The sequence below is a fragment of the Tachysurus vachellii genome, chromosome 1 (genome assembly GCF_030014155.1).
Source record: "Tachysurus vachellii isolate PV-2020 chromosome 1, HZAU_Pvac_v1, whole genome shotgun sequence".
Taxonomy (NCBI): Eukaryota; Metazoa; Chordata; class Actinopteri; order Siluriformes; family Bagridae; genus Tachysurus; species Tachysurus vachellii.
In genome coordinates this window covers 5666110-5679717 of record NC_083460.1, presented here as the reverse complement: position 1 = coordinate 5679717, position 13608 = coordinate 5666110, and the positions used below count along the sequence as shown (strand labels likewise).

General features: G+C 38.7%; 1 protein-coding gene across 1 annotated transcript in view; it reads left to right on the top strand.

The window, feature by feature from the left end:
• Window positions 1-6355: 6355 nt before the first annotated feature.
• The window catches only part of LOC132845610 (leucine-rich repeat and immunoglobulin-like domain-containing nogo receptor-interacting protein 3), a 47067-nt gene continuing 39814 nt past the window's right edge, over window positions 6356-13608 (top strand). The window contains exon 1 of the mRNA XM_060869715.1: window positions 6356-6768. The gene's annotated coding sequence lies outside the window, so the exon portion shown is untranslated. The remainder of the gene's footprint in view (window positions 6769-13608) is intronic.

The following is a 13608-nucleotide window of genomic DNA, read 5'->3' as shown; positions in this document are numbered from 1 at the left end:
GTGTTTTTTGAAATGGTTGAAAAAATGTAACAGAAAGTTTCGAACATTTACGTCATGATAATCGAAAAAGAAAATGTGGAAGTGGCCTGGATTTTATCACCATGGATGTAAATATCACATCACTTACTGTTGTCCTTTGTTGTGTCCCAGCAGGTGTGTATCCCACTTTATCCCAAGTTTTATCCCAGAGCACAACTGACTTGAGCAGTAAGGTCAAAATATTAGAAACAAAAAACGACCAAAAATATTTATTTACCAATGTATTGTTTGAAACATAGCAAGGTTTAAGCTCAACCCACTTGCCACAATCACTCACTCACTTTCTACCGCTTATCCGAACTACCTCGGGTCACGGAGATCTCAGGCGTCATCGGGCATCAAGGCAGGTTACACCCTGGACAGAGTGCCAACCCATCGCAGGGCACACACACACTCTCAACCTACCATGCATGTCTTTGGACCGGGGGAGGAAACCGGAGTACCCGGAGGAAACCCCCGAGGCACGGGGAGAACATGCAAACTCCACACACACAAGGCAGAGGCGGGAATCGAACCCCCAACCCTGGAGGTGTGAGGCGAACGTGATAACCACTAAGCCACCGTGCCCCCTTGCCACAATCACATAATGTCATATATCCCAGATATATCAGCTTGTTTCCTGATGGATACCTGACCCTCACACGTATAGGTGGGTCTTCCTCAGACTGCCGCAATGTAAAATGCTCTCCCATTTTTTGGTCTCTTGGAAAAAACATAAGCCTCATTTGCATCAGTAAAGGTATTCCAAAATCTTGTGATAAATAAAAGTGGCACAAACATGTATGGTTAAAAAAAACAGCAATACTGTACAACATGATACCCTGTCAGTACTGACAGTAAATGATTTCAACGTATTTCTTTTTAACTCCAATTGTCATGATAAATTTTAGATATTGTTATTTTGTATAAACTCAAAAATGAAACTCAAATTAAGTTTATTTAATCAAATTTATTTGTCTTGACTATTGGCAAAATGTTTCCCAGTCCATTACGCTATTCACCTGAAGTGTCTCACCTTTCTCTCTCTCTCTCACTCATTTTCTACTGCTTATCCGAACTACCTTGGGTCACGGGGAGCCTGTGCCTATCTCAGGCGTCATCGGGCATCAAGGCAGGATACACCCTGGACGGAGTGCCCACCCATCGCAGGGCACACACACACACACACTCTCATTCACTCACACACTACGGACAATTTTCCAGAGATGCCAATCAACCTACCATGCATGTCTTTGGACCGGAGGAGGAAACCGGAGTACCTGGAGGAAACCCCCGAGGCACGGGGAGAACATGCAAACTCCACACACACAAGGCAGAGGTGGGAATCGAACCCCCAACCCTGGAGGTGTGAGGCGAACGTGCTAACCACTAAGCCACCGTGCCCCCCTGTGTCTCACCTTTATATAACATTATTTATTACCAGATATGTTTATCATCTATGATTTAAGCAGCATGAAATGCAGGTTAGTCATCTTTCCCAGCTTATATTTCCTGCCTTTCTCTCACTAGAACTTCCTTTTTCTTTATAAAGTCCACGCACATCCTCTTTCTCTCTGATGATAAGGGCAAGTATGTTAGAGATGGTGTTCATACGCTCTTCCTTCTTGCCTTTTTTCTCTTTTTTCTCTCTCTTCCTGGTTAATGCTCAACCTAATGAAGCTGTCAGGCCTGATCTATTGTTCCATGCAACACTGCCATATAGATTTTGAGCGAAGGAATGCTATTTGTCCAGGGCTGCAAGCAAACACAAGTAGGTAATTGCCTTATGTATCACTGAAGACTGGTCAGTGCCTGGGCAAATGAAGTAATATATCTGAATGTGCATGTATGAATCTGGGTGAAAAACACATATTAATATTGCTCACTTTGTCACACAATTCATTATAACCTCAGATATCACTGAGGTGACTTTTCCCGATCTAGCACTACCTCAGGCGTGCTGTGATTATAAATCAACAAGGTAAGTACGTAAACAAACTGGTTGATTAGCATAAGTTTGGGATGCTAACTTCAAGACGTGTAACTAATGCTAAGAATTTTCAAATGTATTTCTAATTCAAGAGAATGCAGTTTAATTGTAAGAGGTGAATTTTACTCGCAAACTTGTTCTTGAATCAATCTTTCAGCTGAAGTGTTTATTAGGTTATTTATGGGGGTTTTTTGGGAGATACCAGGAGTCAGCAGCACAATTTATTTGGATTTAATAAGTCTGAAAATTGTTTTAGACTGACTTTTACAAACTCAGTAACTAAACCAAGTAAATATAAAGTTATCACTGATTTATGGCCTGAATAGCAGATTAACAACAATTTTATTATTATTTAGGATAGAATTATATCATTTATTTTAATATTTTTTCTTTTTTTGTTTATTGTCTTATTATCATTATTTGTTTTGTTATTATACATTTTGAAATGGAAAAAAACAGGGTTATTCTTTTAACCCAGCTGTAGTTCTTGTAGTTATTTGTTTGATTATTGGATTAATTTAGGGGGATGTGGTAGCTAAGTGGTTAAGATGTTGGACAACTGATAGGCAGGTCATGAGTTCAAGTCCCAGGTCCACTGAGTGTCCTGCACTGGGCCCTTGATCAAGACCCCTTACCCCTCACTGGCACAGTTGTTGCTTTTGTTGATCTTGTTTTGTTGATTTTGTTGATGTTGCTTTAGATATATTTCCGTTCCATTTAAGTATCTTTTATAGTATACAGTTTTATCTTTTAAGTATACAGTCCAGCTTTTGTCAGAGAGAAATTTCTGAGTTGATATCTAACTTGCTGCTTTTCTTAAAACTAAAGTTAGCAATATGTCTTCCATGTTGTTACATGTTTTCATGGCATTAATATTCATTAATATTCATAAATGAATACATTCATGACGTTGCATAAAGTTAGATTATAAACCAACTCCAATGCTGCTGGCTATATCTTGCCCAATGATGATCAAATTTAAGAGTTCATTATAATTTTACTAATAACTTAATAGCCATTAAGATATAATATTCATTTTCCTAGAAATGGGAACGTACAGTGAGCCACAGGGACCGTGTAACACAGGACGATACTTCTCGTTGTGGATCTGCGTGTGTGTGTGTGTGTGTGTGTGTGTGTGTGTGTGTGTCCAGGTACAACCAGTAATCAATAATCAAATCAATAATTAGCTGAGTTGGAGCATGCATGTTGGAAGAGCTATGCATTCTGGGAACTGCAGTTTAATACTGATTCTGATCCACAAGGGACGGTTGGTTCCTGGTAATCTCTAAACACATGCACACTGCAGTGTCAAACATCGAGAACTGATTTGTGAAAATGTATAGAATGTGTAGAATGTTTTTAGCTTGATTATAGCTTGCTTGCATACCACTAACACAGAATCTTCTTCCTACACCAGCTCATACTTACAGAAGTGAGGGTACTGTATATAATAGTGTGGCTTTTACTAGCAAGTGTATTTGTTTACATGCACATTTTCTAAATGCTCATGAGTGAATCCTGTAGAGTGTCATCAGATATGCTAGTTTAAGTTAGCTAGCAAGATATTATGCTAACAAACATGTAAGTTTGCTTACTTATGCATCTCATATTATAGAGATTACATAAGCCTATTTGATTATATATTATATTTGTTGTTGTTGTCTGTGACCCATTTTAGTGCATGATCCAGTATGTCCTTTTGTCTTTTTTTAAAGCGTGAATAAAGAGGTATAAACTGTAAAGATGTGTGAGATAACAAAAGAAGAGGAAAGACTGAACAGATTGCACCGCCAGACTTCAATTTCTCTAAACAACAAAGAGGATTTATTTTGTAATGTTATTCTCGAAGGTGGCCACTTCAGATGTGACCTCAATTTGTCACATTGAAGGATGGACTTTAAATGTCTTTGTGCAGTTGAATCTTTTGAAAGTAAGTCTGGCTTTTCGGCAGCAATCGCTCTCAGAAAAAAATAAATAGAATTTCCGGTTAAGAAAACACACGTAGTGAAGGACAGCTGATTATACATTATATACAGGGCTGTCACCAGTACATACAGAATGGGAGGGCATTTCATTTTCGTAGGGGGTGACACTTTTTTATGATCTGAGAAACAGACATTCACCCTAATTTATTATAATTAAAATAGACCACATTAAAGATTTGTCTCCACACTTGTTGTTGTTGGTCGAAGTATTCTTTGACATTATTGAACCTTTAAACCACTTTCTTATATCCATGGCCTTGGTGTACGAAACCACCAAAATTAGATTTTGTGATCGCATGCAATGTGCAGCCTCTGCGCAAAGGAATAAATTAAGTAATGTTATAAACAATACTGTATACTATATATACTATTTATATCTATACATATGCTACACACAAATTCTCACTCACTCACTCATTTTCTACCGCTTATCCGAACTACCTCGGGTCATGGGGAGCCTGTGCGTCATCTCAGGCGTCATCGGGCAACCCATCGCAGGGCACACACACGCACTCTCAATCACACACTACGCACAATTTTCCAGAGATGCCAATCAACCTACCATGCATGTCTTTGGACCGGGGGAGGAAACCGGAGTACCCGGAGGAAACCCCAGAGGCACGGGGAGAACATGCAAACTCCACACACACAAGGCAGAGGCGGGAATCGAACCCCCAACCCTTGAGGTGTGAGGCGAACGTGCTAACCACTAAGCCACCGTGCCCCCCTACACACAAATTGCATATTGTAATTTTAATAAATAGAACTACCGGTACTTCTTACACAAAAATATAAATATTGAAAGATCTGCTGTGGGGTTAGTTAGTTAGTTGGGTCTACGCAAGGTTTGCATAAGTAATTAAAATATAATTATGTTTAGTTACGTTTTTGTGTAATAATTGAATATGAATTTTCTGATTCACATTTCTGAAGATAATGTTTTATGTGTTACCACTGTAAATATAACTGTTCCTGTGAGCTAACTACTGGTGCTAAAACGTCACGGATGCACTTTGAATTTTTGAGTTATATTCAATCTCTCATAAAAGTAGTTAAAAGAGCATCTACCACAAGGTTAAGTGAAATGTGTTTAAGGGGCGTGAGTCATTTGGGGTGGCACGTCGAGTCAATTGGCCCCCAAAATCCCCCCTTGGCGACGGGCCTGATTATATACCTTATATATAAAAATTCAGTGTCACATTTTTTTGCGCACTTTTATCTGTGCTTTAATGATGTTCATGAAAGGTCAGCAGGATTACATGTTTCAGCGTCTCATCCATTAGTCTCTGGCTTACATGCCAGCACCACGGGGAGAAACAGGAATAAGTTACTGGGATCATGCATGTAGTTTGAAAGCTAGCTCAATAGATGAGTCTTTTTTTATCCAATAGGATGGGTAGAGAAACACCTAGTTCATCATTTAAAAATAACCCAACATAGAGAAGGTGTTATATCAGCCCTTCCCTGGGTTAATAGCTGGGTTATATTCAACCGAACAATTTTTTTATCAGACTGTTTTAACACGTTTAACGCCAGAGCAGAATATTGTTCGGTTGAATATAACCCAGCTATTAACCCAGGGAAGGGCTGATATAACACCTTCTCTATGTTGGGTTATTTTTAAATGATGAACTAGGTGTTTCTCTACCCATCCTATTGGATAAAAAAGACTCATCTATTGAGCTAGCGTCAATTGGCCCCCAAATGCCCCCCTTGGCGACGGGTCACATTTGGGGTGGCACGTCAAGTCAATTGGCCCCCAAATGCCCCCCTTGGCGACGGGTCTGATTATATACCTTATATATAAAAATTCAGTGTCACATTTTTTTCCGCACTTTTATCTGTGCTTTAATGATGTTCATGAAAGGTCAGTGGGATTACATGTTTCAGCGTCTCATCCATTAGTCCCTGGCTTACATGCCAGCACCACGGGGAGAAACAGGAATAAGTTACTGGGATCATGCATGTAGTTTGAAAGCTAGCTCAATAGATGAGTCTTTTTTTACCCAATTAGGGTGGGTAGAGAAACACCTAGTTCATCATTTAAAAATAACCCAACATAGAGAAGGTGTTATATCAGCCCTTCCCTGGGTTAATAGCTGGGTTATATTCAACCGAACAATAGTTTGCTCTGGCGTTAAACGTTTTAAAACAGTCTGATAAAAAAAATTTACATGTGGATAGGTGTAGCATCACCTCAAAAATTCACGTTTCTTGCTTTTTATCCACAATCCGTAAACCATTTTACGCTTTAAATTCGCGGCTGTACTTGTGAGACGCTCCCTTTTATACGAGTCGGTCGAGCGAGCGGTGAAAACACCGAGAGTGAGAGAGAGAGAGAGAGAGAGAGAGAGAGAGAGAGAGAGAGTCATTTTGTGGGAGGCTGAGAAAAGAGAGGAACAGACACATAGACACATTTCCCATTCCCATTTTCTTGTCATCTTCTAAGACTAGTTGCTACATCACTCTCTCTCTCACACACACACACACAAACACACACAGACGCACAAAACACATACATAAATACACACACTACAGGCTGTTGGAGGAGGAGAGGAGAGTGTGATTGGCATGTGGGGACAACACACACTCACCTACACACACCTGGAGCTGAAGAGAAACACGGACGCCGTCTCCTGACTTATGGAAAGAGGCATAGAGGTGACCGAGAGCGCGCGACAGCATACGCACACACACACACACAGAGATACATACACACACTCACACTGACAGACAGATGTGGTGGAAGCAGGAAGCACGCTCCAGCTGTTGGTAAGTAAAGTTTTACATTTTTTTCTCCTTCTCTTTTCAGTCCGAAACACATGCGTAAAGCAGGTTATTGATCACTTGATCATTTGACCAGTTGTGCAACAGCTGGATGAGAAGGTCAGATACAGAAGAACAGGTACTATTATAGATCGATGGAATGACTCGAGAGGTCCGTTTGTTTAAGTTGCTTCTATACTATACAGAAACTAACTGTCCACCAGGATATCAGATTATAGTCAGATCTTTATTTATGTTCCAGCTTGAGGTTGTTGGTTTGAAATGACAGCATATCAGTGTCACAAGGTGTTTTTTCTGACATCATGGGTATCATCCGGTGTCTCATCCAGATGAAGATGGGTTCAGTTTTGAGTCTGTCTTGCTCATTATGGCTGAATATGAGAGCAAAGTATTTAAAAAATATCCCAAAATTAATATTTTGAATCTTCAGGTTCCTGTAAAGCTGCATTGCAACACTAACACTACTAACAGATACATTTCTCCATTTTCAATATCAAAAGAATTCTTCTTTTAAATGTTATCTCCTCTTACAGCCAGCTTTTATTCTGTCGTTAATCTTAAAACATATAATTCGTTAACCAGCATCAGTTAGTCAGTAAAATCAAGTGGGACAATGTACAAGCAGACTGGACTTTTAAAGGGTTAAATAAATCAGTGAGGCATTTTTCAGCTTTATAAATGTGTTGCTCTTGTTTTCCTGGTCTGTTGTAAATAATCCTCATCATAGTACATCTCAAATGTTTATTTTAGTATTTTTTTTTAATTATAATTTGTCTACGTTCGTCATAATACCGAATACGGTCTCATAATAACGGAATCCACTACAGATTAAAAAGTTCACAGAGTTGTTCTGGATTGATCGGGTTGCCTGTAAGGACTTACCCACTTTGATCGTTTTGTAATCACTCTGCTCCTCTACACAGCATTAGTCCAAAGTTCTAGTGAATGTTATGTTGCCTAATCAATGGGATGCTTTTAACATTGTCTTTATACTTCTATTATACTTAACATGATTTTAGTTATTTTATTTTTGTTGTTATTAAATGAGATGCAAGGATATCTTCAAATATCAGAAATCTAAATAGATTTGTGTTTGTGGAATGATGGACTGAGATCCTGCGCCAAGATAATTCACACTCTCAGTCCCTCTCGTCTGTAATTATGGCACTGTAATGTGCGACATTGAGATGCATGCTCACAGTGAGTGTGTGTGGGTGGGTGTGTGTTTGCATGTAGACACACATAAACCTGCATCTGTATTACAGCAATATTGTGTGACCATCTCATGCCCAGATATGTAAGCATACAGACTCTTCTGTTTGGCTGTATTTTTGCCTGCATATATGTGTTTGTGTGTGTGTTTGGTGTGAGTGTGTGTGTGTTTGTGTGTGTGTTGCTCGTTCTTGCTTTCCCCCCCCAGCTCACTCACCCATGCCATTATCAGCAGGAGTGTGTCTGACAGGTCCTTTAATGTGTTGCCCTGGGCAATAAGGACCTTTAAACAGGGAACAGGAATAGCTTCAAATGGTGACAGGAACATCACACACAGCTCAACAGGGTGAGACAGTAAGAGAGTCCTGAATGCATCAGCATCCACTTCCTTGTCTTCAACTCTAATGCTGTGTTCAGAGACAAGTTTACTATTTCTGATTATTTCAACATCTATGCTGTGACATTCCCCAATGGTGTTTTTTTTCCCCTTCACCAGTATTGTACAGACTGGCTGGTTTTGAGGAATAAATGACATTGCATGTCTGTCAGTTTGAAAACATTTGCATGCTATGAAATGAATCATATATTAATCAAGATCATAATCTTCTGATGATCTTCTGAACTGTTAATGTTGTTAACCATTCACAAGACAAGTTCCTGGTATCACTTGTATTATCGAGTTGTTCCCTCACCAGCCTTTTATTTTTCACTCTCTTGACAAAACCATCATGTCGCAATTGACTGTCACAGAACACTGACGCTGGAGACTCCTTACAAAAATGCTAAATAAACATCTCACAGATGCTTCATCATAGCAACGATTACACACAAGTCCTACATGTATTATAAAAAAACAGACAATAATTTGATCCAGATTGTGCCTTGTATATTTAATCGATCGCAGTGGATGGATAAGCAAACAGAAAGCCATGAGCTGTAGACACATCATGGATCCATACAGAAATTCCAGATGTAGCTTGCATTTAAATGAGTTCATTTACACACTAAATTCTTATTGCCCATTTGATACGAGCAGTGAATTAAAATAATGCAGAAACATTAACCTTGGAAGATAAAATGTAAAGAAACGTACAGTAAGATCTTTAAAGCAGAAACAGAATGAGCCTGACTAATACACACATAACTAATGAGTTTGTCCTTTAGGAGATAAGGGGTTTTTCTAATCAAAGTCTAATTTGTTAGAGCATTGCGTATTATAGCTGTGGATTTATTAATTGTTGCCTTAATAACAGACTCATTATGGCGGCTGTCCAAAACGCTGGTCCTTTTGCCACCACCGACTGTTCTGTACAAAATCAACTAATTACAGTGACTATACTACATTGTTTATTGTTCTGATTAACCAGATTGGACAAACTGTGAATCCACTTCCTGTGGACAGGGTTTGCATCCTAATTGTTCCTGAGTGTTGGCATGTAAAACTAGGAAGGAAGAGCATGTGTGTGATTTCTAGATATCGTGCCACATCCTGTCTTGCACTAGTCCATTTCCTGTGTCTGGGTTCCATAATGGCATGTGGAGCATGTGGCGAGGCACACCTTGTCCTTCTGGCCCTACGCCTAATGAGAACGCCATCATCCCGAGTCTGGGCATACATACCCGTTTATCTGTTCCAGTGGGGCTTTTAAAATCGTTTTCTGGATTTGCATAAAATCAGACAGTGACAGACCTCCTACATGTGCCATGCAGTAACTCTCTTGCTGGCGTTATTAACGCTGGCTGCGTGGGTTTCTGTTCGGTCCGTGTTATCGACTTGTGCTCTTTAGGAGGATGTGGGTGTGAGTGACTCGCCTGAAGGCAGTGTGTATGAGAAAATCTTCTGGCTGCTATTATTCAATTCATTATTATTCATTATTTCACAATTGCTTTCTCTCTCTCTCTCTCTCTCTCTCTATATATATATATATATATATATATATATATATATATATATATATATATATATATATATATATATATATACACACTGTATAGTATATGAGTAATTCTATTATTTTTACAGAGGATGTCATCTCTTAAAAAAAATAAATAAAAGAAAGTGAGTGGGTGAATCAGAGAATGATGGAAACATGGAAAGCTGCTTAGTAACAGAGAAATCAATTATGTGGACAGCAGTTGAGTGTTTTTAACATTTGGCCAGGAAGCTAATTGAAATTAAGGCAGTGGAATTGCAGCAGATAAACAATTAACCCTTACAATGCCCAAGATTCTCCTAACACACTCATAAAACTGGACACGTTTATTAGATGAACTGTAGCTACTGAATAATATGCTTTAAGGTGAATAACTCAAGAATAAAAGTATACCTTGTTAACCAACAGAAAGAAGTCGGTTAAGAAGTTGACTATAAATCCAAACAGGTGAAAACGAAGCTTTGTTGCTGTTCGTAAGTATGTGTACTGTGTAGATACTCTGTATACTCAGACAATGTATAACAGCATTGTTAGAATTATAGTGTTTAGAATTTCTGACCTCTTGCTATGGTGATACATGAGCCACCTGAAAACTAAAAACAAAGCGGCAAAACAAAGAAAATTCACTGAAAGGCGAAAGGACGCAGGACATAAAACTAACACTTGCTCCTGGTAACTGTAACATTCACTTATCTTTCTGTAGGTAAAATCTGACCTGTGATTCCTCACACCATGATCCTCGGTCTTGTGAGCTAATAGAAAACAAGGGTGGGACCGTGGCCTGTTTGGTCATGAAAAGTTCTGGTTATAGTTTAGCTGGTCAGTTGGCTGATCACAAACTCTAGTGATCTAGTTAGCAAAAGTATGTTTTCTCTTACATTAAAAACTGATCATATTCTAAAGCTGCACCAAGTGACATTTTAGTCTCTTTTTCTCTGTCCTCTAAGCTTCTAAGATGGTGGCTAAGATTATACTGTAGGCGGTGGCTATGTGGTTTGCTAACACTTCTAACATTTCTACTGATGTGTCACATGGCATTTTGGAACTACATGAGCAGTATTTTTGTGAAGAATCCAAACCAACTTTCCCAGCTAAGAAGTTTCTGGAATGGTCCCAGGCTTAGGCAGTAGAAAGGACTACTAAATCAGGACTTTTACTCATGCTTACCACACCAGACTCGGATATTCATGCGCTTTAATTGCCTTTTCAGTCTATATTTAGGCTTATGAACATTTATTATGACGTTTTGACCCATCTCTCTAATAACTAACCGCAGCTGTCTTATTTCACTAAGCTCCTTAATCCACTTGCATTTAAAAGCACCATTTGGAGAAATGAAAAAACAGTGCCATCTCTCTTATTAGCATCATTTTGTTAATCATTTTCACAGCCAGCCTTTCAAGGGCACAACATATCAAGCAAATCTCGCAAATGTGTGAGCGCATGCCCTGAAAATCTGCTCTAATTGTCTAATTCTTGCTTTAATGTCTGAGGCAGCAGAGCATGTGGGAATGACATGCTTCAAGGTCAAGGCTTTATCTTTTCTTTGTTTTGAACAGCAAGGGCAGCAAGAGACTACCGTTTCCATGGAGTTTACTCCATTACCCCCCTTTTCCCCATTCAAAGCAACGTGCCAAACACATTTCTCACTCTGGTTTAAAGTCAGCTGGTTTTCAAACAAATTATCAAACGTTAAATGGCATAATTGCACTGAAAAAATTACTGAATAGATCAAATGATGTAAACTAAATAACAGTGCATCCTGTGTGCTGCTGTTTTTACTATAGTTTTGGATTCAGCATTATTTTTTAATGGCTGGCTTTTACCCGATAGCTGATATTTTTAGATACAGGAAAAAAAAATCAAGCTTCGCACCTGGGTCAAAAATGATTCACAAGATTCAATGATTCACTCTCACGTAGCCTTGATCAGAAATGCATTTGATTAATCATTAACCTATCAAAGGGGCAGGTGTCCAGTGGAAGGTGCTCGAGGGAAATCACACCCCCCGTGGACATAATGAGAGTTGGATTCGGCGCTTTATGCTTGCAAGATTTATTCAATTGATTCAATTTTTAATGCCCTCTCTAAAATAGCACAGCCAGCCTGAACCCCAGCACTCTGAGCCCGGGCTTTGAAACTGAATGGCAGCAATCAGAGAGGGCAGTGTAGAAGTGCTGGGTTTAATACGAGTAGCTTTAGTAGGTTGTGTTCTATTTATTCTTGCAATATTCCTCAATTATGCCATGCACCAGAACTCACATCTTACTGTTCAACACACGTAATTGTGAAATGCAGGAACACTGTGCATATACTCCATTTTTGTTCCTATCAAAACCTTAGCAAGAGGGATTAGCAAGACTTTAAACTTCAGGCTCCAGTATGCTCTCTGAACAGAAACGGTGCTTTTACTCTATCGTCTGTCAGTCAAAGCGATACTTACCAATCATAATTGTCTGTCAGCTCATGTATGCATAAGATGGCAGTTGTTATTATTATGCTTTAAGTGCCTGATGATGTAGCATATAGGCTCCTAGATATTTAAATATGGAATGTAAATGTGTCAGTGTCACAAGAGCTGTACTTTTATCAGAAACGAGTACAGACGAAGGGGACAGGACATGTAACTCACAGTATTTAAGGAAAAATATGAACAATAATTTAATACAGCGGCTAGTAAGTGCTCCCAGGGTTTAAATAACCTCAGCAAAATTTGGTCCATTATAGAAGATATGCTTGATATTCTTTGGAAATATTTACCGTACTAGCAGATCAAATGATCCTGTTTAGCTTCTATGACAGCATTATGACTAATAATTATTTAGCATTTAAAAACACAACGAAGCAGCAAATGACCTTCAATTTTCATCATGCTAAAACAGCATAATTTCACAATGTTAAAATGGGTTTAAACTGGATCTAAAGATAAAGAATTTTGACACCTGTTCACTTTTGATTAGCTACAGCCATTTTGTTTAAAGAGATAATCCATACATCTGACAGTAGCTACTTAAATATAGATTATAAATACAGATTATAACATAAACCATCAAAGGCAGGTGCTTTTACTGCTAAAGACTAATCAAAACAAGAAGCTGAGGTAACATTAACGTAGCTAGCTAATGTTCTATGTAGAGTCTAATACTTAGTTAGCAAAGGTAGTTCACTAGCTACTCAGCATAACAGTCAAATAGATGGATTATTAAACAGTTGTTAGATTAATTTGTTATTATTTTTGAGTATTTGAAACGCATTTAAGGGGTATATTTGCAAAACATTTTGCAGCAGTGGTTTTCCTGCTAATATGTAGTTATGCTAATACATAGCAGTCTTGTAAAAGTAGAGTTACATGCCTGAAATATGAATTGTTTAAGTGTGTTCAGTGCATCCAAGAAATATGGGATATTACTTCCTTTCTTATATAACTTTGTTCCTACGTTTATAAATAATGAAAGACACAGGTTTTGAGTTTCTGTGTGAGGGTGTGTGGATGTCAGAGTGTCTGAGTCTAAGGCATAGCTATGACTTGCTAAACACCACTGAAGCATGAGTAGTGACAGAGCCCTACTGTTTCTGTCCTCTGTCCTCTTCATTCTGTCCCGTCACTTATTCCCTCACACTCTTTACCTTCTTTGCTGTCCTTATTTCCCCAAATCCTGTTCTACCCCTTTTTTTGTCA